This window comes from Python bivittatus, unplaced genomic scaffold (assembly GCF_059951505.1).
Source record: "Python bivittatus isolate LINGU-HERP-01145 unplaced genomic scaffold, Pbiv_v1 ctg000850_np1212, whole genome shotgun sequence".
NCBI lineage: Eukaryota > Metazoa > Chordata > Lepidosauria > Squamata > Pythonidae > Python > Python bivittatus.
This window is the reverse complement of record NW_028277112.1, coordinates 9982286-10009859: the sequence shown is the minus strand read 5'-3', so window position 1 is coordinate 10009859 and position 27574 is coordinate 9982286. Positions and strand designations below refer to the sequence as shown.

Genomic DNA, 27574 nt, shown 5'->3' with positions numbered 1-27574 from the left:
AGTGTTATTGTCCAAGTCTCTCCCCTTTTGTATATGTATGTGATGTTCACTGGGCAGTTCTGGAATATTTGTGACTGGCTAACTATGCCAATCAATTAGTTCAAAGTCATTCCAGAAGTGCCCTTGAAAGAGAAATACATTTTCTGAAATGCATTGGGCAGATTAAAACATTTTTACTGACACTTTGGATTCCTCACTCTCCTCTTCATTCACTTCTGAAACAACAGATCTTCAGTAATACAGTGGTACCTCGGTTCACAAACGCTTCTGTTCACGACCAATTCGGGTCATAAATAGCTCCGTTGGCAAAATTTTGCCTCCTTTCGCGAACGCCAGATTGGGTGACAAACAGGATCTACGGCCATTTTCCCTCCCTGTATTTTGTTTCATATTTTTGCGGTTTAAAAAAAAAACAACCATATGGTTCAGAATGGATTAACCGTAATTACATTGAACCTTATGGGGAAATTTGATTTGGGACGCGACCAAAAATCGGGTCGTGACCAAATTCGGAGGGGTCAGAATGGATTAACGTATTTACATTGAACCTTATGGGGAAATTTGATTTGGGTCGCAACCAGAGTCGCGGAACGAATTAAGTTCGTGAACCGAGGTACCACTATATTATTAGTGTTTTAGAAGCTGCCTCATAATCCTGTTATTCTGTTCCCTTCTGTTTTTCCTGACTTTGCTGAAAATAATCTTGTGCTTCAGCACCGGCCTTTGTTTCAGTATAGTTCACTTTTTCTGCACAGATTATCCTTTTGGTCATATCTTGAGATAGCGGCTAAGAAAATCTTTCTGTCTGATCAATAAGAGCAAAATACTTCAAATATCAGCCAACCAGTTTCTCTTGCTGCTTCCCAGAAACAAATTACATAATTTTTTTCAGTGAATTTCTGAAAATCTTTTGGCACCTCGGATTCAAAAGCAGTGTTCAAACTGCAGAAAGCATTGTAATCTATTGTGTGGCTACAGACTGGGAGACTACTTAAAAGATATTTGGTAAATCTTTAAGTATTTTTTTCATTCTTGTCTTTTTTTCATTTATTGTGAACAAGACTGGTGGGCCACTTTATTCACAAATAGTTTTAGTATTGGATCGGTTTACTTTGCTGATATCTTTGCTATAACATGGTTTTCTTCATATTTAAAAACAAAGTGATCCATTCCTGCTTAATGCTTGAAGGTCTTACTAACATAATTGTAACAGAAAAGAGGATTAGGCATTGACTACAGAAGGAAAAGAGAAAGGAATGAAAAGCTGTTCAAATAAATAATGTTTGAGAAAATCCCAAAGTCCATGCTATTTAATTTTGCTATAACAATTGTGTGGGAATTTCTGAAAAATGTTTGACACACCAATAAGCAGACATTACATAATAATAATACTAATAGTAATAGGTGCCTTGGATGCAATCTCAAAACAACTGGAGCACCAGCATTGACAAAATCACCATCAGTCAATTGCAAAAGGCAGCTTTACTTGGAACAGCTTACGTCCTGCAGCGATACCTTTAACACCATCAAGCAACAACATCTGCCTATCCCAGGTCCTTGGGAAGGACTCGATAGGTGGATAAAAATGCCAAATCCAGTCTAAACATCTAGCTGTCTATGCGACCAACTACTGTTGTTGTTGTTGTTGTTATTATTAATCATTGAGGAGTGGGCCAACCTGGCATGTATCACCGAGACCTGGCTGGGCCCTGAAGGGGGGTGCCCCTTTTGGAAATGTGCCCCACTGGGTTTACAGTTTGTCACCAGCCAAGACCCAGGGCAGAGAAGGAGGGGTAGTGGTTGTCATCCGAGAATCTCTGTTGGCCTTCAGGGGTGCTGCTCCATAAGTGGCTGGTTGTGAGATCCTGTTCCTGAAGTTGGGCTTACGAGAATAGTTGGGATTGTTGCTGCTGTACCAGCCTCCCTGCTGCATAGCAACCTCCCTGCCTGAGCTGCTGGAGGCTGTCTCAGGGCTGGCAGTGGAGTTCCCCAGACTCATGGTATTATATAGGAAGTTTGTTGTTATAGTATATTTTAATTAATTAATATTTATTTATTTTAATTAATATTTATTCTGTTTTTACTGTAAACTGCCCAGAGTCGCTCGGTAGTGAGATATTCCTATAATACCTATTTGTTACAAGTATGAATTCACATGCATTTCCTCCTCCTCCTTCTCCCCCCTTCCTTCCCCTTCCCCCAAATCAAGCCACTGCAGGATGAAGGCCTCTTCCTTGAAGGTTATGGTCCAACATGGTTTGGTAGATAGATGTTTTTCAACTTCCCAGTCTAGCACTGAGAGAAAGCAACTGGTCTAAAGCCACTCAGCCAGCTACCTTGCATGTACAAATATATCTATTCAATGGTCTTTGTGGTCCAGAAACAGACTTACTGCTATATTTTATGACTCTGAAGGCAGTCAAAAATATGGAAAAAGAAAGCAGTAGATTGAAGCAACTGTGAAACAGCAAGGCTCTGATTCCAAATAGGATTGTGACATTTACTTCAGTTATTATTACTGATATTCTTCACCATAATTAAAACGCCTACTGCATGTCTGAAGCAGAATTCTTTTCATCTCAGGGATTTTATGTTTACCTTCCATCTAAGTGCTTTTTCTGTCTGCACCTTTCCCACTAAGTATGACTATTTACTGAAAGGTACAGTAGACATGAGTGTTGGATAAAATTCAGAGAGGCAGAAACCTTGTGGGTTTGAACAAATAATAAATAGTGAGCTTCAAGAAGAGGGACAGTCAATCATACAAGATTATAGAACCTGTTTATCAGCAGAATGGGGAAATTCAAAATAAGAAACAAACAAGCAGCAGCAGCAGCAATTTTACGTGCTAAAGTGAATTTAGTGTAGTCATGAATACTGATGGTGGAAGTTTTATTGTGATTTTGGGAAAATGGAAAATAGAAGCATGGGAAGAAAGAAAGATAGCTATGAATCCCTATATATGCTATTTCTTAGGAGTACCTATAAGCTAAGAGAGTTTTTCCACTAATGAGTTAAAATGCCATGCACCCGCCCTTTAGCTGGCAGAAAACTATAATGATGGGGAATGTGCTGCTGCATTTGTTAATCTCTATTCTTTCTATACTGTATCTTTTCTAAGTCACTACTGGATTGTGCTTTCCTGATTCTGTTGTGGAGTGATAGTCTATGCAACTGATTCTTCTGGTTTTCCTGCCTCCCTCTTTAGCACATCCGATCCAGCAGGAAACTATATGGCACTGCAAAAGGAATGGGGTGGGCCTGGCTGTAGGACTGGACAATCGGCTCAAGGCTTATTCTTGTGCCATTCCTCCTACATCCAATCCATGGAATCATGAAGAGAGCTGCATAGGTAGTCCTTGCTTAACGGCCATTTATTCAGTGACTGTTTGAAGTTACAATGGTGTTGAACAAATGGTACTGATGCCTGGTCCTCAAAGTTATGGCCGTTGCAGCCCTCCTGCGGTCACATGATCAAAATTTGAGTGCTTGGCAGCCTGCCAGCATTTATGTCCTCAGTGTGAGCTTCAAGTCACCCCACCTGCCTATCTCCCCCGTATGCACTTTTGGCCGCCCTGCACTCTGCCGGCCCAGTGCACACGGCCTTGCACCCCTGCTGTACTGCACTCTACTGCCTCTGCTGCCCTGCACTCCACTGCCCCAGCTGACCTCAGGAAGGCTTCATGCAGCCAGCAGCTGCATTGTGAAGGGCCAGGCTGGGTGTGCCTTGTCAGCAGGAGGAGGAAGAAGATGGTGAAGGGCAGTGGGGGGGGGGAGGTAGGGGTGGCAGGGTGCAGGGTGAGGGGTGTGGTGGGGTGCAGGGTGGTGGGGTGGCAGAGGTAGCAGAATGTAGGGCGGTGGGGTTACAGACCAGAGTGCAGGGTGGGGGAGCACGGCAGGGGGCAGCGGGGGTGGTGGAGTGCAGGGTGGCAGGAGTTCAGGGAGTGCGAGGTGGCAGGGAGGTGGGGAACACGGCGGTGAGGCTGCAGGGGTGACAGAGTGCAGGATGGTGGGAGTGCAGGGCAGAGTGTGGGGCTGGGTGCAGGGTTGTGGGGCAGCAGGGGCAGCAGAGTTCAGGGCAGCCAAAAGGGCAGAGATGGGGGAGAATTGGTTCAAATAACTAACCAGATTTGTAAAAGAATGGGAAATAATTAGCTTAAATGAGCACTTAATGTTGTCAGAACAATAGTCAGTAATTACCTCTGAAAAATATTCAAGCTGCAGTAGGTAACAGTTACTTGCATCTGATTGCTGGTAAGCTATATTGAATGTATGGATATTATATATTTGACTTATATTTACTGGTACTGGGTGTGAATGTAATTATTGTTGGTTGCACAGCCAGCCAGATGTTTAGACTGGATTTGGCATTTTTATCCACCGATCGAGTCCTTCCCAAGGACCTGGCATAGGCAGATGTTGTTTGATGGTGTTAATGGTATAGTCACAGGATGTAAGCTGTTCCAAGCAAAGCTGCCTTTTGCAGCTGACTGATGGTGATTTTGTCAATGCCGATGGTGTTAAACATCCCAGATGTTTTGGGATTCCACCCAAGGCACCTATTACTATTGGTACTATCTTTGCTTTCTTTTGCCACAGTCATTCTACTTCTATTTGTGATTTATATTTTTTGATTTTTTGATTTTGTGACTTTCTCTAGTTTTCTCTTCTATTCTGCTGTCTCCAGGTATTGCAATGTCCAGGATCCAGACTTTTTTGTCTTTCTTATCAACAATTGTTAAGTCTGGGGTGTTGTGTGGCAGGTGCTTGTCTGTTTGAATTCTAAAGTCTCAGAGCACTTTAGCTTCTTCATTTTCTATTACTTTGTCTGTTTTGTGGTCCCACTGGTTTTTGCTTGCAGGCAAATGGTATTTCTTGCAGATATTCCAATGTGCCATGGTTGCTACTTTGTCGTGCCATTGTTTGTAGTCAGTCTGTGTGACTTTCTTGCAGGATCTAACCAGGTGGTCCGCTGTTTCTTCAGTTCTTTGCAGAGGTGGCATTTGCTGTCTGTTGCTGTCTTCTCAATTCTGGCTTTGTATGTATATCACTCTCTTGGCCTGTCAGCTGTAAATCCACTTTCGATACCATTTTTATGTTGTCAGATAAAATTTGTTCTACAGCAGACATTTCTTCAATAACATATTTTGGACAGTCTAGCCACAGAAGCAGACATCATTATTGACATTGTTAATATTGTGGCTACTATTTTCTAATTCCATTCTTCAAAAATCTCCTTCAGTATTTTTATTGTCATAACTATCTTGCAGGCCTGTATATCTTTCCTCTCATCTAAAATCTTTAGTTCCCTCCTGTGTCCAGTTTTTGAACTCATGAACTTATTTATCTATGTTATGTCTTGTAAAAACCAAAACAGGATCTATTTCCCACAAAAAGCTGTTTGTACTTTATAATTAATTCCAAAATCTTATTGAAAAAGTTTCAATATTCTAAATTTATCTGGAGCCTTAGTCCACTTACAACTTTCTAAGATCAAAATCTTATTTAGCTTTGTGCTGTTTATTTCAGATTCTTTAAATTCGTAAGGTTATAATTAAAGTTTTCTTTCATTTAGGATTAAAGGCAGGCCCACCTGGTGTTTTCAAACTTGTCATTCTGAAGGTGTCTAATAGCTTAGAAGTAGTTAATGAATAATTTCTGAAAGTGATTAGAAAGTGAGGCTTGTGAACTTAGTATCCTTTAAAAGTCTCCACCATGGTAGCGAGCAAGATGGCTAATCCCATCGTCTTGTGGCACTCAGACCCACAGAAAACTGCTGTCCTGTGATGACCTCACGGGGAGCAACTGTCTGGTGCACATGTAGGCAAACTCCCATCCTCTCCTTATCTGGAGAGGTTCCAGGGTACCAGTTTACTCACCAGTTCCTTGGTCTTTGCCACAGTTGTTGGCTCCACTTTTACAGAGCCATCTTCAGTTCACCATACCTCCCTCAGAAGCCCCTATTGTACTTATTGCTTTGTTGCATTGGCTTGTCACTGTTGTTCTCATACCACCTAAAATCTTTGACACAGAGGTGGTTTATAAATTAAATTAAATTAAATTAAATTAAATTAAATTAAATTAAATTAATAAATAGTAATCACTGGAGGAAAAGAATAAGATTTTAACCTTAATCGTCCTCCCAATGATCTGGTTTAGTCTTGTAGTTTTGTAAAGAGCAGCTAAATCCTCACGGTTTATATTGTTGGATTAAACTGCAATTTCTGATAGAGTTTGTTCCTTTAAGCAAATGTTGCAATATTTCTTGTATCTATGACAAAAATTGTCCAGTTGTCTGGGATAAAAAAACTAATTTAATCATAGTATCAGAACTCACAAATGAGATGTCAGAACAGGGTTTCCCAAAGATGAACTAGTTACCCATTCTCCATTAGATTATGCCATTTTATGTTTCCCAGGAAAGTTTGTTTCTTGCCACCCCTCCCTCCATGAAAACCAAAGGAAACAAGTAACTTAGAGCATTGATCTCAGTATTACAAATGTTTTTGGAAACAGTCTGGCTAAATGCAAAATGGCTTCTGCTGGTAACAACCAAGGTGATCAAAGCTCCCATTAAAATGTCATCCAGTGCATTTAATGCACTGAATTTAAATTATAAATAAAAGCATACTATTTGCCTCAAGTGTAAATTACTAGGTAATGTGAGCAATGCAGAACTTACTTAAAATATTAAACCATTAAAATGAGGTATATGTGGTTTCATGTTAATTTATTGTCCTTGGTTATAATAGCAGTGTAGTAGCTTGGAATGCAAGTGGGTATAAGATAATTATATGTGCCCATTTTATACAACTTATTTTGGTAAACTGGACCTATGACAACAGAGCCCTTGTTTGTATCTGTGTTGACAACAGCTTTCAGTTATGCTAATATTGTAAAGCCATCAATTTCAAGCCTGGCTCCTTCTCATAAACTTTCATTTACATATTATAAAACTCAGTAGAGTCTGAGAATGTATTAATGCTGTATATTTCCACCTGAAGACATGTCACCTATTTGAGAAATCTCATTCATATCTTGGAACAAAGTATAAAAGTATGGAAAGCATGTGACACAATACAGTCATAATTGTTGTAGATGTTGCAAACATGAATCATTTACCCAGTTTTGTTGTTGTTCTTTTTGTTTTTGCTTGTTCAGTAATAATTCAACATAATAATAGCAGAATACTTTGCAGCCCTATGCTGGTAGGAATAGAGATAGGCATCTTGGTAGCCAAATGAAGAAAATATGGTCCCTAATACTTATGATAAGTAATTCAGGGGCATCTGCAAGGGAGTAAAAAAATCAGGATGGTGACTGCATCTTTAAAAGGGGTGGAGCTTTGATCATAGGTCACAGCCCTATCTTGCCTTTTTTGACATACCCACAGACAGATGTTTCTCCTCATGTTGTTTGGATAACTGCAGGGCAAAACCCAGATACCTTTAATATTTATCCTACAAAGGCTAATTATTTCACAGGACTTTAACTCATTTCTCCTTTCTTTCTCCTTTCTCCTTTTTAAAACCCAAAGCAGTTTACAAATGGAAAAAATGCAAACTATGCAAAATTTCAACAACAGTAAAAATATTGCAAAAACCAATAAAAGCCTAAAATATAAATTATGATAAATACATCCTAAAATACATACAAATAAAATTGTTTTTGCTGTTTCTCAAAGAACAAGCCAGGAGATAGCAGGAGGTCAATCTCAAGAAGACATTCCACCTCTTCAAGGTAAGAATAGAAAAAGGTCTGTCACTTAATGCTCACAGTGTGGTTAACCAAATGCTTGTCCTGGGTGATTAGCAAGCTAATAAAGAAGGTGTCCAAATGGGTTAGCCAGAAAAAATGAGAACTGGGGAAATCTAGCTTCAAATCCTCACTTAGCCCATCCAAGGACTTACTTATATCTCATGCTACATTAGAATGGGGTTTATTTGGTTTGGGTTAAGCAAGTTGTGTGAGCTGCGCCATTGTAGTGTATAATCCATAATTATTGCTCAGTATGTTTTTCAAATCCAGCCAATTGTGTTTTATTGAATAAACTATGATTAAACAAATGTTACTTTAGTGTGATATGCCAATTCAGCAAGTTGTGATGTATTAAATAAACCATAATTAAACTGTAGCTTAACATAATGTATGACCCCAATTATTGAATCATTATGGATAATTAAACTTCAGTGGGTTATACTGCTAGGAACATATAATTAGGTTTGCAGCCAGAATTTATCAGTTAAGTAGAGTTTATAAATTATTACTATCCTTTGAGATGACATAAGATGTCATGGAAATGTATTTTGATTAAATGTCATTTCATTCTCCCTAGAGAATGGCATAAGACAAAGTCAGAATAAGTCATCTCATTATGCTTTACATCTATGGGCCATCATCAACTTTACCAGAATGTATAATGTTTATTATGCCCAAACCCTATACTTCAACAATGAATTCAACTTGTAAAAAAATAGAATATTTTACATTAATTGTAGCAGTTTTCTCAGGGAAAAGTAGAATTGAACATTTTTGAATTCATCAGATTCTACTCTCTGTTCTGAGCCATGGACGAAAATATAATTAACATCATCCTTCCTGAATATAGTATAGTATGAATGAGGTCTTTAAAAGCCCCCATTCACTTTAATAATATATGCCCCAAACCACGTGCACGATAGCTATTCTAGGACTAAATTTTTGCGGTGAAAGAAATTAGGCCTACCACATACAGTCTGCAAAAATCTGGACAATTATTAGAGAGTAGCAAAGAAATCATGTTTTCTATACCTCTTTGTTGGCATCTAGCATTCTGGAGTTTTGCAGCCAAATATGATCTTCCTAAAAAAATGTCAAACTTAAATGTAGAGGAAGCAGAACAAAATGAGTTTTTTGTGACTATAAAGAAAACATGGAACTAGTGGAATAATAAGAGAATAATAGAAAAAGTACAGTGGTACCTCTACTTACGAACTTAATCCATTCCGTGACTCTGATCGCAAGTCAAGTTGGTCGCAAGTCGAGGTAAATTTTCCCATAAGGTTCAATGTAAATACGGTTAATCCGTTCTGCCCTCTGAATTTGGTTGCACCCCGAAGCAAATTTTCCCATAAGGTTCAATGTAATTACCGTTAATCCGTTCTGGCGTCCGCGGACCATGCGTCAGGGGCGGAAAAGCGCCCGCGTGCCGCACGGCGGGGTGGCAAAACGCCCGCGCACCGTGTGTCAGGGGTGGAAAAGCGCCCGTGCACTGCGCGGCGGGGTGGCAAAATGCCCGCGCACTGTTTGTCAGGGGCAGAAAAGCACCCGTGCACCGCACAGGAGGGCAGCAAAACGCCCGTGCGCCGTGCGTCAGGGGCAGAAAAATGCCCGCGGACCACGTGTCAGGACAAAAAATGGCCACGGACCACGTGGCATGGGCGGAAAATGGCTCGTAAGTCGAGGCGAGTTTGTAAGTAGAGGTAAATTTTTGGGGCCGGAGCTGGTCGTATCTCAAAAATTTCATAAGTAGGGGCGTTCGTAAGTAGAGGTACCACTGTAATACCAAAGATTACAGCAGTTGGACAGCCATACCTAAATAAAGTGGTACCTCAGTTCATGAACTTAATTCGTTCTGCGACCCGAATCAAATTTTCCCATAAGGTTCAATGTAAATACGGTTAATCCGTTCTGAGCCCTCCGAATTTGGTTGCGACCTGATTTTGGTTGCGTCCTGAATCAAATTTTCCCATAAGGTTCAATATAATTATGGTTAATCCGTTCTGAACCATATGTATTTTTTTTTTAAACCGCAAAAATATGACACAAAATACAGTACAAAGAGAGAGAACGCTAACCTTGCTTGACGCGACTTCTGGCGTGGAGGACAGGAAGGTGGGTGGAAGGCAGTTATTGCTTGGAGGGAGAGTCCCCCTCCCTACAGGAAGCCACGACCACGTGTCACGGGAGGGAAAATGGCCGCGGATCCTGTTCGTCACCCGATCTGGCGTTCGCGAACGGAAGCAAAATTTTGTGAACGGAGCTTTTCGTCACCCGAATTGGTCATGAACAGAAGCCTTCGTGACTCGAGGTACCACTGTAACTTTAATTTTTATATGCTACTGAAGATCTCCTACATAATAAAATGTTCTAAGGTATTTTTAAATCCAAATCAATGCACTTCCCTTTCTGACTTAAACAGTATTTCCCAAACTACTCAGGCAGTCCTAATCTGTATTGTATTCATGTTTTCTTAAGAAGAAACTAATTTTTAACATTCACAGCATAAAATGTTGAGAGATGTCATTGTTTCTCTTAATTTCCACAGCACGGTGTAGAACTATGGAGGGTCTTTATGGCTGGTTAAAGATAAAGGAATAATAAAAAAAGCTGCTTTCTTTTAAAGATATTACGGTATTAGTTATTAAGTTCAAAGTTTTAATGTTTCATCTTCTAGTTTAATAAGATGTGCTTATTTTAGGCCTGCCCTTAAACAATGTTCTGCTTTGGAAGTGTTATACAGATTTCAAAAGAACCAGATAATCTGTAGGGACATTGTGATTTTGCTAGGGAGATTAATTATGAGTTTAAGGTTATAATGAAATAAATATGAAAAGTTTTCAAACATTGTCTGCAGCTTAGCATGACAATATTTGATTGCTCAAGCAGTTGCTCAGTCACTACCAGAAGTCATTATAATTCAAGGATAAGCACTTAGCATGGCATGTGGAACACTAGTATCAGATCAAAATATAGCATTATGTTGGAAAGTTATTAGCATGGTATAACAATAGTGCAGGCATGAGAATACTCTGATTCAGTGTTGTGGAAAAATAGCCTAATTTGACTCAGGCCAATTCAAAAACTGCCTGTTTTGACTGAATCTGTTTTTAAAGAACACAGCAATAATTTTCCCATAGGACATATGTTAGGCATTTCATTTATTTGCATTCATTCATTCATTCATTCATTCATTCATTCATTCATTCATTCATTCACTCATATTTCAAATTTAGTCACCACCCATCTCACTCAAAATTATACTCACTCATATACTGCCATAATTACAAACCAACTCCTGGTCTTTTGAAATTCTCCACCATGTTTGTGGGCAGGAAAACTAATTTGACAATTTCTGTGAATTTTTCCAAATCAACAATTACTCAAGGAAAACATCACCACTAAGGAGGCACCATAGCACTACTACTGAAAAATCCATGGAAAGAAGTTTTCTTATCTTGTCTTTCCTTGAGAAGTAATTAAAGGATGGAAAACCAAGGAGACTGCAGACTGCTAAAAAGATGATTGTACCATGACAGGAGAGAGAGAGGAGAGAAAGGGATAGATAGAAAGACAGATGGATGGATGCCCTGGTCACCTTGGAACTAAATACAAGAACATTTTACTCACAAGTAATTCTCAGAAATGTGTTTCCTTGATAGAATTGCTAACACTCATTCTTTTTTATCAGACTAGCTGATAAATGCAGATATGCCCACTTATATACCCACAAATGTGCCCAATTATAGAAAGGTTCCTTGCAGCCAGAGAATCACACAAAAGAGTATTCAGGGTTAGTCCAGAAGTCATAAGCAAACCAGTTTGAGTTCTGTTAAAGTTTCAAAGAGCAAAGAGAAGAGAAAAAGGGTCTAGGTACATACACCAAGGTATATCCGGTTAGGCAGTCAGGATTCAAGTATAAAAATAGCTAGTGAGAGGCTCACAAGCGAGAGACGCCACTTCTAGCAATGAACTTCTCTCCCTGCCTTTCCTGCAATTTTTCTGGAAGGAGAAGAAGGACTAAAAGGTGTTTGGTATGAGGAAAACCTACGCATCTATAAAGGTATGCCTCAATTCATATTGCATGTTCTGTGACATACAGGAGAGCCAGTCTGGTAGTGCTTAAGATGCTGGCCAAGAAACCAGGAGACTGTGAGTTCTAGGCCTTTCTTAGTCATGACAGCCAGCTCAGGGACTTTGGGCCAGTCACTCTCAGCCCAATTAACCTCACAGGGTTGTTATGGGGAAATAGAAGGCAGGAGTATTAGGTATATTTGCCGCCTTGAGTTGAGTCAGTCAGTCAGTCAGTCAGTCTCTCTCTCTCTCTCTCTATCTCTCTCCATACACACACACACACGCACACACAGAGGATAAAAACCTAATAATAATAACTAATAATAACTACAACAACAGTCTCTCCCATATCCTTGGGAAGGACTCAATGGGTGGATAAAAAGGCCAAATCCAGTCTAAACATGTAGCTGACTGGCAACCAGCAATAATAATGTATGCTTCATGAGCCCAAAGTGAGCTGCTGTGTGCAGAATATACATGCCAGTTCCTTCAGTTAGTCCTTAAATAGTCTGGCATTTAAAAATAACCTCTTCTGTGGTAAGAGATAGTGAACAAATTCAAGAAAAAGTTGTTTGATTCAAAGCCTTATTGGATCTACCAATTGCACATTCATAATGTTTTCACCCAAAGACTTTAAAGATTTGATTTGTGCCTCAAAAATAACAGTTCGATAGTTCTTTCTAACATGTACTATAACCTGGCAACTTGGGATATTGATCTGAACATATTTTATCACTAAAAGGAGATATTTAAACATCTAAAGATTTTGTTCTCAGCACATTTGTATCTATGAATCACTTGTCCCAGTACTTAACAGCTTACATACAGTAAAATACATCACTCTTCAGCAGTCCATTTCAGATATATGCTGAAAAGGAATTTTCATCTAATACTGTATTTTATTTCAGATTTGCTGGTTTTAAGCACTATGGTATTTCATAAATGCAATAGAATTAATCCATTAATTAACATAATTAGTTAATTTCTCTAGTATATCTCAAAATGCCGTGAATGCTTACATCATTTTATATGATGAAAAATCACTGAGGGCTGGCTGTCACTGGGAAACTAGTTGTTGGAGGCTAAACTCATAGATATATTTTTAAAGTGTTCATTACGGATACTATTACTTCATCTAGAATAGGAATCTAGTTTAGATTGTTTAAAAAAAATGAATACTATTTTAAAGATGTGATTTTTACTCTACTGTCCCAGAGAGGATGTCAAGAGGAGGTGGCAGCACCTGACTTTAGCTGATCTCAGAGAAGTTAAGGAGGGTTAACCTTGGTTAATACTTGGGTGAGATATTATCAGAAACTCCAGGGCAATACAGTAGAATGGGAAGTCAAAAAACATCCCAGAAGGCAGCAGTGGTAAACTTCTTCCATACTTGTAAATGTGGGCATAACTGGTATTGTCACCAGAAGTTGAGTTTGATTTAGGAGAGATGCTACTTTTTTTAAGCAGAGAAGAATACTGTAGATCCAAGTGGAACTGTAGCATAAAGGAGGCTGTAGAGTTTTCAAAACCTTTTACCCTGCTATGAACCTGATCCAGTTCAAATATCTCACGTCTGCTATGGACAAAATATGATCAACTGAAGCTACTGTAACAGAGAATGTTGTCCCCTTGGTGACTTCTGCCTCTTGCTGATATACTGTGAGGCAAGAAAGTACATCAAAGCCTTTTCTGCTGGGCACAGAAAAAATGCTTTTGGATAGGCAAAAATATTGATTGACAAAAGTTGACAACAGTTTTTGCATGACAATGCATGTTATTTGATTTTAATAGAAGAAAATATATTAGCTCAGGGTTGAACTGTGGAGTCCTTGGTGCTCTCTGAGCTTGGTTGTTTGCTTGCAGACGTTTCATTACCCAACTAGGTAATATCATCAGTGTTAGTAAGTGTGGGGTTTGCTACCTGTTTATATACAGTAGCTTGCCCTGCCAATTTTGGTGAGGTATGGTTTTTCTCTTTGGTAGTTTCTTGATTAGGGTATTGTTTTCTGCCCGATTGTTTTGGTGTTAGTTTTAAAAACAGCCATCCTTCAAAACCAGGCTACCCCTGGGAGTGGTTTATATGCATTAAAATCACAATATGTGAGTTTTAAATCATCATCATCATCATCATCATCATCATCATCATCATCATCAAGACATTAAAAGCCTAACAGCAAACAGGTTAGATAAAAAACTTCCTTGAAACTCTTATATTTAAAATACTAAAATATTTAGAGGCATGGAAGAAAGGTATTGACGATTTGAATTAGGTAAGGAGCCCTTGTTAGAGAACGTGCTCCCAAACATAAGTAGAGTCCTGAAAGAATTCTGAAGAATTAAGTCTCAGAACATCCCAATGGGAAAAGGTAAATATTCATAATACAGTTGTCTTGGATGTAGAGTAAGGGGTTTAGCCCAGTTATCACTGAATACTAACAGACATTCATTACTGTATATTTGAAATAAAAGTTATTAAGAAGTCCATGAAGACAAAAAAGACTTACTTCTATCTAAGCCACTTCTTGAAGAGAGGGAAGCAGAAGAGCAAGAGAGGAAAAATCCCATTTGTTTCTTAAACCCAGAGACTTGTTTAATTAACAATATCCCAGATGAGAAAGAGATGCAAGGAGAGCATGTGAATACCCTTTCTCCTTTTCTATCTCTTGCAATTTGCTGTAGCAGTCAAAACAATTTATACTGCAGAGATGATGCAGCCTCACACAAAAGGCCTTCCGGCACTGGAAAAATAATACAGGAGGTGCAAAACATGCCTTAGCAGTCCAGGGCTATCACTGCAAAGACTATTTCAAAATAGCCCCTTGATGGACCTCAACACTGGAAGATACCATTGAAGATGTCCTTAATGGAGTAAGTAGGAACAGAGGTGTTCCTTACTGTACTAAGAAGCAAACCTTTTAGAATCAAAGCAACAAAGACTCAAGAAGGAATGGTTAAGAATCCAAAACTGAAAATCTCTGTAAATTCTTCAGAAGAATGAGAATTCTATAACAGTTGGATAGATTCAAAAAATGTATTTTGGCATACTTTCCTCATGTACATGTTCATGCAGAGTGTGAAGGCATTTTTTAATATTCAAGATGGGAAATAAAACAGCTGTTCTCAGTACTGTGCAAGGAACTACCACATTTCAACTGAACTTTCTAGATTTTTCAGTAGGCTTCATGCTTAGTTTATAATACCTGTGAAACCAGCACAAAGTACTTGCAGCTGTATGCAGAAGAGGGAGTTATGAGCCAGAACATGGAGCAACTAGACTTTCAATTATCCTGATTCAACTGAGGCTAACAAAAGTTGAATTACTAGTGAGAGTTTATGATCCTGCAAGTAATAAAACAATGCTTTTGCACAGACAGTCAGCTCTGAAAGCAAATTTCAACATAGTTATATAAAATAAATGAGGTAAATAAGAAAAGAACAGATAAAGGTTTGGTCTCTTTTGTTCATAATAGACCAGAGCTTATGCAATCACTGAATGTGAAGTTAATAGAGCAAATGTGTTGAACTTTAAAATGTCAGGTTTGTAGATAATGCACATGGATAGCAAGAGGGAAGGTTGCCAAAGATACTCTAAGTTGGTTTGACATTGAAAGATAGGTTAGTTTACTAGAAATGTTTATTTCTTTAACAGTAATAAATGCAAATAAATACTTTATTCAAACAATAGTAAAGCGAATTAATGGCTTTTTAAAATACACAGCTTTTACTATTCGATAATAATGATTTTTTGGTCCTGACAAATCTGGAAAATTTCCATATAATTATATATACACATTTGTTTTGCCATATAGCATATGACTTGCTTCAGTACTCTTGTCATATTCAAACATTCAAACATATGCGAACATTCAAACGTATGAGAACATTCAAAACATTGCATTCAAATCATTCAAATCATTTATTTCTTCATTTATTTATTTCAACAATTTATGTAGTCACCCATCTCACAATAGTGACTCTGGGTGGCACAGAGGATTAAAAGCAGTGAAGTATGATTCAAAGAGATGATGATGATGATGATGATGATGATGATGATGATGATACAATATAAACATACACCCCCAAAGATTACATATTCAGTCATACAGACTAAAACAAACTATTTTGCCAACAGAGCCTGTTCAGCCTCCCATCCCAATATCTTACGAAAGGCCAGAAGGGTTGGAGCCATCCTGTCTTCCTGATCCTGATCTATTCCAGAGGGCAAATGCCACGATAGAGAAGTTACAACTCCTAGGCCTGCAAGATGACATTTCCTAATGGGAGGAACCTGGAGCATATCAACCTTGCTGATTCTGGTGGAGTGAGTAGAAAAGACTGGAGACAGACAATCGCACAAGTGACCTGGTCCCATGTCATATAGGCTTATATAGGTGACAACCAGCACCTTGAATTGCAACTGGAAACCCACTGGAAGCCAATGCAGCTCACAGAGCGGAAGTGTCACGTGAACGTACTGTGAAGGACCCAAAACTGCCTGCATCATTGCATTCTAGACCAACTGCAGCTTCCAAATGCTCTTCAAAAACAGCCTGATGTACAGCCTGTTACAGCAATCCAGGCGAGAGGCGACTATGGCATGAGTTACCATGAGTAGGAATAGTTGCAATTGGTACACAAGACAGATATGTGTGAAGGCTCTTCTAGCCACAGCTGCTATCGTACCTGTTCCTCAAGCAGGAGTTGTGAATCCAGAAGGATCCTCACATTGCAAGCCAACAATTTTCTTGAAAATCCTTATTATTGTTAGTCATCTTATATTTGGGCTAACAGCCTTATTTATAGAGCTTATTTCTGTGCTCCTATTTCATTTGCACATAGCTGGGCATCAGCCCTGTTTCAAGTAATCAGGTTTTTCCTTGGCAAGAAGGAGCTGGGGAATTCCTGCAGGATTGCTGTGAAGACTTTTCTAAACATCTGCTGAATAAAGTCACTCAGATCTGCTTGGCTGAGCAGGTCCTATTGAACTGCTTAGGTGCAGTCTTGCTTGGTTATTTGAGAAGAATTCCAATCTATTGATCCTGAAGAAATAGACTGGGTCCTCAAGGTTGTGAGTTTAGCCATCTGTATTTTTGATTCATGTCTCTCCTGGTTGGTTAACGCCTCCTGAAAGATGACATGTAGTTGGATCCAAATTGCAGTGAAAGCTTATTTTTGGAAGGAAAGAATTCCACCTGCTTTGAAAGAGGTGGTGGTCCATCCCCTCTTCAAGAAGCCATTTTGGATCCAAAAGAAGCATTTTGGATTCCTATTTAATATCTGTATAGAGCCATTGTACAAGGTTATCCATTGGCATGGGGTGAGGTATCATTAATATGATGAATAATACCCCAGTTGTACAACTCCACCCTGGGCTGTACAAGGGATGCTGTAGAGGTGCTTCCCAGTACCTAGAGGCTGTGAGGGTTTGGAAGGGGATGAACAGGTTATGACTCAACCCTAACAACTCTGAGTGTCTCTGGGTTTTGGGCCTCCTGGCTCTGGAGCTGTTCCATCAATAACTCTGGAGAGGGTAGCACTCACCCAGAGGAAGTTGGTATGTAATCTGGAGACTTTCTTGAACTCATGACTTTTGCTCGAAGAGCAGATGGCATCTATGGCTAGAAGGGCTTTTGCACAGATGCATCTTCTGTCCTAGTTGCACCCATTCCTAGATTGGGAGGCTCTGCTCACAGTTACTCATGCCTTAGTCCCTTCCTGTCTAGACTACTGCAATATACTGTACATGGGGCTACCTTTTCAAGAATACAGAAGCTTCAACTATTCTAGAATGCAGTGGCACTCATAGTGGTGTATGCACCAAGGTTTGCTGGTTTAACACCTCTGTTGTACAAGCTGCACTGGCTCCCAGTATTTGTCTAGGTGCAATTCAAGGTCTTAATTATCACCTTTAAAGCCTTACATGGCATAGGGCCATGCTACTTATGGGACCACCTGTTTCCAGTTGTTTCTGCCCATCTGACCAGATCTAGCAGGGTGTGTATGCTTTGGATCCCCTCAGTGAAAAAGTGCCATCTTGTAGGATCCAGGAGATGTACATTCTCAGTTGCAGTGCCTGCACTATAGAACAGCCTCCCCACTGGAGATCCAGAGGGGTGTGATCCTGTTGATCTCCTAGAAGGCTGTAAAAAACTGTCTTTCCCCCAGGCATCAAGCTCAGATTGTGGACCCTGATGCTGGTGAATGTATAGACTAAGAATTATATGTAAGGGGCCTCAGCTTTTGTATTTTGCATTCTATGGTTATTATATTTCTTTATATTTGTATTTATGCTGCTTTTTATTGTTTTAGATTGTGAACTGTTAAGATGGGTGGTCAGATACATGTCTTAAATAAATAAAGTTAAATTAAATGTTGATTGTTGAAAAAACAAAGTTGGGATTTAAATCTAATAAATAAAATAAATAAGATTTTTAATTTGTTACGGGGGGGTGTAACTGGCATTTTACGGGTGTGCAGATAATGGAAAAAGTGTTTTGTTTCAAGCTCAAAACATTACACTATGGAAGTTCTGTCAACTTGTTTCAGGCAAGCCACAGTTTGATAGAAAAGGCAGATCATTTAAGATTTTCTTTTCTTTGGCAGAAAGAACATCCACTTTCAAATGTTTCAGCCAAGGGGGAAAAAAAGATTCACAGCAGGCCTCTTGAACTGCAAAGTTCTATCTGACCACTTGATGACAGTAAAGAGATACAGAGAACTGACTATTTGCCACTGATTAGTAATCTTTTTTTTTTGTAGTCCAGATCTGGTAGCCTTAAACTGAGCCTTCCTTGACTTAGAGTAACTGTTCGACTTGGGAATAGGTATTTTATCAGAAAGGAACGTAAAGAGAAATGTATGTTTGATCTCTCACACATGACACAACCCTTTCATCACTTAACTCCTCCAGGGCAGCAGGAGGACAGCTTGTCAGAACACATTAAATTAATTCCAATCAGTTCCATGGAGGAATGAAGGAAAGTGGCAAGGGCAGTGTGGGGGAGGAGGTAGGATTCAGACCCTTGGATTTTCCTTATGGATTCACCATCGCACTTTGTTGTGGAATTCAGAATTGTATTTCTTCAGATGAATTACACTATTGGAATAAAACTAGCTGGGAATACCAAGCTTTTTGCACACTGTTATTTATATATTTATATGATTTCATGCCCAATTACAAAAAGTCTCTTACTTACAATTGTGGCTTACAATTTTAAAAGAATACATAAGATAAAAAGAAAATCAAGAATGCCCAGACAGAACCAAGCAAATACCAACCCAAAAAGTGTCATCTCCAAAGGGATGCTGTTCCAAGGGGCAGGTGGCATGATAGAGAAGGTATGTTTTCTTGGTCCCCCAAGATGATCATTTAACTGGTGAGACCCAGAGGGTATCTGCTCTGTCCGATCATACCAGAAAACAGAAACTATTGGAGACAGGCTCTCCCTCAAATAACCAGCCCCTATGCCATAAAGAGCTTTATGGGTGACAACCAGAACCTTGAACTGCACCTGGAAGCCAGCTAGTAACAATGCAGTTTGGGAAGCAGTGATGACATATGGGTGTAGTGAGAAACTCCCATTACTACCTTCCCCACTGCATTTTGAATCAGCTGTAGCTTCTGGATGGTATTCAAGGGCAGCCCCATGTAGAACACATTGCAATACAGGTAATCCTCACTTAATGACCACAACTGGGACTGGCAACTCTATTTCTAAGTAATGCAGTTGTTAAGCGAGACATCATGTGACCATGACTTGTGATTTTACAGCCAACTTCTCCATTGACTCTGCTTGTTGGGAGCCAGCTGTGAAGCACACAAATGGTGATCATGTGACCACGGGATGCTGCAATGATCGTAAATGCCTGCCAGTTGCAAAGTGTCTGAATCTTGATCATTGACCATGGGGATGCTGCAATGGTTTTAAGTGTGAGGACCAGTCATAAAGTTACTTTTTCAGCACCATCGTAACTTCAAATTGCCACTAAACAGAGTGGTCATTAAATGAGGACTTACCTGTAGTCCAGTTGTGAGATGACTAGGGTATGAGCGACCATCTGAAAGGCCTCCTGGACAAGCAAAGGACACAACTAGCACGCAAGATGGACTTATGCAAAGGGCCTCCTGTTACTTATTTCAATTTACTTTATGTTTAAAGTAAAGTAATAAGAAGCATTTCTCTTTTCTCTTAGTCTCTTTTCAGGATCTTTCTTAATATGGGTCACTCTGAAATAATAATTATTGCAGGCTTTATTTTCAAATGTATCTCATGCAGAATACCTGAAATTAAATTCCAAGTAGCATTTAGTAGAAGAGGAAGTGAATGTTAAGTCTTTCCACTGACATAATTAAGCCAGATGGATAGCTATTTATTGTTTCATTCAGAAATCTGAAAATGAATTTGCCCACTTCTAAAATAATCCCTTGGGTCAAAGATATGGTTCTTATTAAAGATAAATTGTAGTGAATGGACCTTTATTACCCATATGTCTGCAGAAAATAATTGATCAATGACTTCATATGAGACATATAAAAATCCTTTTTGGGTATGATTGAACTGCTGAACAGATCATTTTATTCAATCCCTAAGTGTCACTATATAGTGAATGAACTCTTAAATGAGAATCTATTAAGAATATTAATGGATATGTCATATGATCTTAATAAACTAAAGGAATTTTAGAACTTGTCATTAAAGCATATAAATAGGAAAACCTGGGAATACAAAGATATGGCAGTATGAAGTATGCAACAGCGTTTACCACAGAGTATGCATTTTAGTCATTTTCCAGTTTAGGATGCTTAGAATATATGCTAGAAAAGCATATAAAGATAGAAATTTTCTCAAGCTAGCAAGAACTCCCAATTGCCAAGGTCATGCCCTTGTACCACTGTGGGAAGCGACCTTGTTTCTCTATCAAGGCATCAGAAGCCATTGCCTTGATTGCACCTGCATTCCATTTGCTCTGCTCCAACCCATCTCCAGAATTTAGAGGCCCAGAGTTAAAGAGACATCATGTAATTTATATATTTTAGCTTATCTTTAAGATTAAAAATGTGGTCTTCTGAGGAGGTTGGTAGATATGGGGAATCCAAGAGAAAGGATAAGAAATTTATCCTTTCTCACCCTTCTGCTATCCTGAAAAAATTAGCTCTTCTTGAAGATGCTATTTGCTTCTGAAGAAAATATCTCTTCAATGACAAAGCAAATATTTGTTTCAGAAAACAAACTTTTTTCCATGGCAGAAAATCCCCCCTTCAAAGCCTGTGATTTCCTGTATTTATTCATCACCACTACTACCTCTATCATCCTGTGATGGCGATCTTTACAATTTTTTAAAAATGTGCATATTAAACTTAATAATATCTTAGTGCAGTTTGGCTCTCAGTTTTTGTTCTTTTCTGAACAAAAAGAGTAGCTGCCAAGTGGATTCTTGATTGTTGCTGTGAAAAGAAGCAAAGCAGCTACTCAGCCAGTCATTCACCTTAGATATTCCTGAAGAAAAAACAATAAACCTAAAAGCAACAGATCAAAACAAATCCCTCAGAACTATGCTCAGAGGGGGGAAGTTTATGAAAGAACAAGACAACCCGCGACCCGTTGGGTCATTGTTTCAAAGATATTTCCTTATATAAACATAGAAACAGAATGACCACAGGTGGGCAAAAAAGCAGTGGGAGTGAGAATGATCTTCCTTCCTTCCTTCCTTCCTTCCTTCCTTCCTTCCTTCCTTCCTTCCTTCCTTCCTTCCTTCCTTCCTTCCTTCCTTCCTTCCTTCCTTCCTTCCTTCCTTCCTTCCTTCCTTCCTTCCTTCCCCCTCCCCTCCCTGTTCCTCCCTTCTTTCTTCCCTTCTTTCCTCCCTTCCTCCCTCTCTTCCTCCCTCCCTTCCTGCAGGGAATATCAGCATTTGCATATGCAGGAATATGTGTCGGAGTAAGATGGTCTCCATGTAATTTCCCTTAATGTACCTCCATACTGTAAATGCCTTTCAAAATGTTATTCTGAACCTTTTAAACTCATCTGAAAGCAGCATTTACAAAACCCGTATTATCTGATAAAACATTATCTGAGACCAGCAGGTTGTAGGCTATGAACTCATTCTGCAATGTAATAAATCACTGGAAAATGAAGCAAAGCAAAGATTTAATCTTACAGACAGCTCACCTGTAGCTTTCCCCCAAAAAGTTTAAATAAAATGGCTAAATAAAATAAGGTGACAAAGTGTACAAATTAATGTACACATAGAAGATGAATGTATAATCTCTGATTTGCACTATGATTTGTGTATAAATTTAAATTCACACATTTTACTATTGATAATCTGTAAATTAAAATTCTTTGGTGGAACATAAGCATTAAGAAACTGGATTTTTTTTTTTTTTTTTTTGGTGGGGGGCATGGAAACTAAAGGAAGCATACTATGAAATCTGCTTTAGTACAAATAACAAAACAAAATGCCAGGTTGAATTTTCAATAATGGCAAATCAATTTTAAAACTGCTTATTTTATTTTGTTATTTTACTTATTTTGATTCAGTCAACAGACAGAAGATAGAATCCCAGAATCAATATTCTGCCTAGAAAACCACTGGTGATCCTTTAGCTTATTTGATAACACCCAACAAGGGCTCCATGAACATTTCTGAAATACACTGAAATCACAAGAAGGAAAACAATATGTTGCAAGAAAATTATCATATTATAGTAAAATAGTCCACTTCTGACATAACTTTTCCAACAATAATAACACTTGAGGGTTAGTGATAACCTGAAGAGATATCTCAGACTGGTATATATTTTTTCAGATGAATTAACTTGAGTTTCTAATGTTGAAAAAAGACAGCATAAATGTCTAATATAAATAAAAATAAATAAGGGGGTACAGGGCCAAATGTCTTAAAAGTAGAAACTTGTGAAATTTAGTGCTAAATAACAGTAATTTCTGTGTTAGTCTATCACTTTCTCTCCTCTCTTCTGCCGTTTTATTTTTCTCAGACAGTCACGTTCTGCTGGTGTGTGGGAACAAAGGCTGATGTCCATATGGTGCAAGGCAGCCTTTGTTGTGTTGGGACTGATGTGTTGGCAATGACAGACACCCATGCTGGCTGGGAATTCCGGAAGCTTCAGTCCAAGTACGTCTGATCAGGCAAGGCTCCATCAAGGCCTTGGTGCATCTATTTAATTCCTGATTTTGAGGACAGACTTTTGGAGGAGCTGAGCTACCTGAAAATGTTTACCTCCAAATGACTTTGCTTTCCATGATGTCCTGATTTTTGTTTCTTAAAGTTGCCTCTTATTAACTTGGTGGACTTTTATCAAAAACATCTGCCACATTACCTGAAATAAATGGACTGCTGTGTCAACTAGCTATTCCCAACAACTTATCCTAAGCATATAAATCAAAGGAGTGCATTCCTTATTGGTACAATAAAACTGGCAGCTACTTTGACTCATTGCTGGTTGGTTTGTTTTTTTAACTGCATCAGAACATTGAGTGTTTTAATGACTCTCCTGGCTGTTGCTGTGATTAAAATGCAGACATGACTGCACAACCATCTCTTCTTCTTTCAGATAGGATGAGATGAATGCCCTCTACCTTAAATCAGCCTCTTTGCAATGAGGAAATTGCCTGATTTATCTTTTCTAACACCCTGACTTTTATAACAACAATAATGTGTAGTGCTGCAAGTTCATCAGGGCTGTCAAGGAGCATGTAAAATTACCTAATTTTATTTACTATCTATTTACTGCTATCAGTGTCAGGGAGACCAAGATGTGCTTGGAAATACCTTCTTTATTTCGATGCTGTGACAAAGAGATAGGGAGGACAGTAGAAATTGGGCAAACTGTGCTTACTTCCCCACAAATATTTTAATGCAATTATTAATTTGTTACCTGCCCTTCACTGTAACCAAACTAATCCAAACCTAGAATTACAGCTCCCATAATTACTTCTCCAGCCCTCTGCCCACATCTCTGGTTACTGGTTATCAAACCTTAGGTGGTGCTAGACTCCAGCTGGTGCTGCTTAATGTCAGGTTGGCCCCTAATAAAGCTTAACCCATCTGGGATTTGATCCTGGAAAAGATCAATTATGTTACCGAAACCTGGCTGGGAAAAGTTGGGGGGAGCACCCCTCTCTGAAATGTGCCCAGAGGGGTTTCTAGTGTAGCACCACTGGAACTCCATGGTTGGGACTGGGGTGTTGCAATTGTCCATCAGAGATTCTGAAGGTTGTCAGGGATGCTGCCCCACAAATAGCTAGGTGTGAGAACCTATACTTGTGAGGTAGGGCCTGAAGGCTCAGTTTATTTTATTTATTATTTATTATTAAATTTGTATGCTGCCCATCTCCTTCAACGGGTTGGAAGTTCTGCTATATTGCCAGCCTTCCTGCTGTGGTTGAGGCCATCTCTGGGCTGGTGGTGGAGCTCCCCAGACTTATGACTACTCTGCTCAGATTTGGTCACAATCTGGGAATTCCCCTGGACTCACAGTTCCAGCTTGAAGAGCAGGTGGCAGTTGTGGCCAGGCGAACCTTTGCAAAACTATGTCTTGTGCAACTGTTGTGCCTATTACTGTACTGGGGAGCCCTGTTCATGGCCACTCACACTTCAGTCACCTCCTGATTGGACTATTGCAATGCACTCTACATGGGGCTGCCCTTGAAAATCATCTGGAAGCTTCAGTTCATCCAGAATGCAGTGGCGTGGATAGTGATAGGTGCATCTCATTATGCACATTAACACCACTATTCCATGAGCTGCACTGACTCCAATATGCTTCCACATGTGATTCAAGGCGCTGATTATCACCTATAAAGCACTACATGATATAGGACTGGGTTACTTGAGGGACTGCCTTCTCCCAAGAACATTTGCCTGCCCCACATGCTGCCACAGCGAGGGCATGCTCCAAGTTCCCCTCCCCAACCCCTGGATATACGACAGAATCCAACTCTGCTCACCTTTAGGAAACTGTTAATACCTGGCTCTTCCCCCAAGCATTAGGGGGCGGTTGAGTGAGAGTCCCCTTTTGGTGGTTCTGTTCTGTTGCTAGGTTGCCATTTTATATTTATATATTGTATATGTTTAATGTTATATAGTTTAGGGGGGGTTGGTTTATTGTTTGTTTTTTATGCTTTATGCTGCTCAGAGTCATGTTATTTGAACTGGGTGGCCTTATAAATCTTTATAAAGGGTGGCGTTTATACAATAAAATAAGTAAGGGAAGATGCATTTCTAACTCATCTCATGCTAAAGGGCTAGAGAGTTTCACGAGATAAGAAATTAAAGAAAAATGTAGCGATACCATCACAGAATAGATGTAACATGTTGCCTACATAAACAGAAAGAAGCCCCTACATTTAGATGAAATACACATTAACCCCCACCTTTTGATTAATTCTAGCCGCTCTGGTCTCTAATAAAAACTGTTTTTGTTCAATTGTTTTTGAGCAAAAAACTCAGACAATCACACTTTTTCTTCCTGCACAGCAGAAAATAAAGCAAAGTTATGTCACAGTTCTGAGATTGCAAATCCTTGATGCCTGGCCAGTGCATGTATATTATACCATATTTGCATGTATAAGCTGTGAAAGCAGCAACTCTGCAAATTACATATATGCAGAAATGCAAACAGTGTTTGCAGTTTCACCTGTTCTGTTGGTGCATTTCAGAAGGAAGTAGGAGCTGCCTTTGGCTTCACTGGAATTAATGAAGCCTTATTTGTGTTATCTATATGTATTGGCATGCACTCCTGGGAATACCGTATATAAAGCATTTCACTTGCTCCCTGAAATGAGGATGTCAAGCAAAAGACCACAGTGGATGGATAGGTAGTAGGAACGGTTCTGTTTAAAATCTCTTACAATGTGGAATATGAATCCATTTTGGCAGGAGAATGTTGCATTCCTAATGTTTATATTGGAGGCATTTTTTCTTCTCTTATACTGCATGTGACCCTGGATGATGGAGGGAAGCAGCTGGCCATTTTGAGGACTCATCCTCTTATTGCACTAATCATGGCATGATGATGCCTTACTAACCATGTTTAGAGGATATATTCTTATGATGTTTAAACAAACAGTTCTTCTACTTTTCAGAAAAAACACTAGACATAGACTTGATTTTCATAGCAAGAGATCAATAGTGTGGAGAACTTCTGCACCATCCATCTACCTGATAACCTGAAAGGGAGCTAAAGACTTTATCTTATATATAGCTATCTAAGTTTGTCCCACTTCACATTACCAACAGTGATTGACTGTTGTTTTTTCACTGGATGCTAGGTGGGATTATAAATGCGGCCAGGGAAATCCTCTAAAGCCTGCCTTTAAATTATCCTATGTTAAAATTGTAAGGACCCTACTAGTTGCCAGCCTTATTGCTGAGGCAGTGGAGAATTCAGCCATGGGGGCAATGCAAATTATGCTGACATACTTTTTTCTTTTTCTTTTTGCAGACTCAGGAACTGGATGAATGCACATTAATATGTCCATAGGGAAGAACCCTTAGTGTCCTCCTGGGGCTACTTCAGCATCCCTCCCACTGATACTGTTAACAGCAAGCAGTCACCTTTTGGAACTGAGTAACAATTGGATGGTTCCCACTGGCTGCAGATTATTTTGTCGAATCCTTGCTGATTCAGCTCATTTGGTCATTGATTTGGAAAGTAACTAAGGAATTTTGCGGGTGTGTATGAATGAGTAACCCAGTTTAACTCTCATTCCCAATCAGCTTGGGAGGGTCAGGGTAGTTGGGGATAGGCCTCTTTCACTCTCAAAGCTTTAGTTCATCAAAAACTGACCAGTTTTTTTGCGGGGGGGTGTGAGGAATGAAGCAATCAGAGACTCTTTATCTTATCATTTTGGTGGGAAGAGATTTTATAGCCTTGAGACCCAAGAACCTCAATGTAGAGGTGCTTTGAAAACCTCAGGAGATGGCAAAAATTGGCCTTCCTTGGTCAGAAACTGCACATAATCGCTTTGGTTTTGCTATTGCTTTTTGCAATTTGTGGTTTGCTGAATTTAAGTAAAAGCTGTGACCCCTTTTGTCTACAACAGTGTATCCTATCTTCCTTCCAGTAAGATGAAAAGGGCAATTTAACTTTAACTATGGACTATTTTTATTGTCAGTATTACCCATATCATCCTTTAACACTTGATATAGAATTTATTTCTAATTACACTTAACAAAATATTTTATTTTTAAAAATTCATCCTGCTATTTACAAATTGTCATTTTGTTAACTGTAAAATTCAACAGTTCTGAGGTTGTGTTGATCCTTTAATCCCATTGTAACTATTTGTATATTTCTTTTGTTGCTGGGTTTAGCATAGTAAAATAAAAAGAATAAGAATTTGTAAAATCCAGCTAAATCCAAGCAGAAGAACTTATACAACAATTGACTACTTGCCTTGATACTAAGGAAGTTTATACTTGAAAATGATTAGAATGAAATATGGAAGAGGCACATTTGGACATTAGCAGCTGTTGAACATTTTTCCTTCTGATGATAGTTTATTACAGACCAGTACAAGAAGTGTATCCATCTGTGCCTTCTGATGATATTAAAATAAACAGCACTGATGTCTATGAGGTTGTACTAGCACTGTGCTGTACTTTGTAGAGGTAATCTTGGCAATACATTGTTTGTTCATTTATGAGGTAATGAATTTGATCAGTTTTCATCAGAAGCACCCTCTACTTCTGCTTGTCCAGAGAGATTCTGACCTTTGAA

The 27574-nt window shown here is 39.0% G+C and overlaps 1 long non-coding RNA gene across 1 annotated transcript; it reads left to right on the top strand.

The window, feature by feature from the left end:
* The first annotated feature begins 7623 nt into the window (after window positions 1–7623).
* LOC148213762 (uncharacterized) lies at window positions 7624–26724 on the top strand. Its single transcript, XR_015793738.1, has 3 exons — window positions 7624–7740; window positions 22829–22965; window positions 26297–26724. It is a non-coding gene; the product is annotated as an uncharacterized LOC148213762 (long non-coding RNA).
* The last annotated feature ends 850 nt before the right edge of the window (window positions 26725–27574 follow it).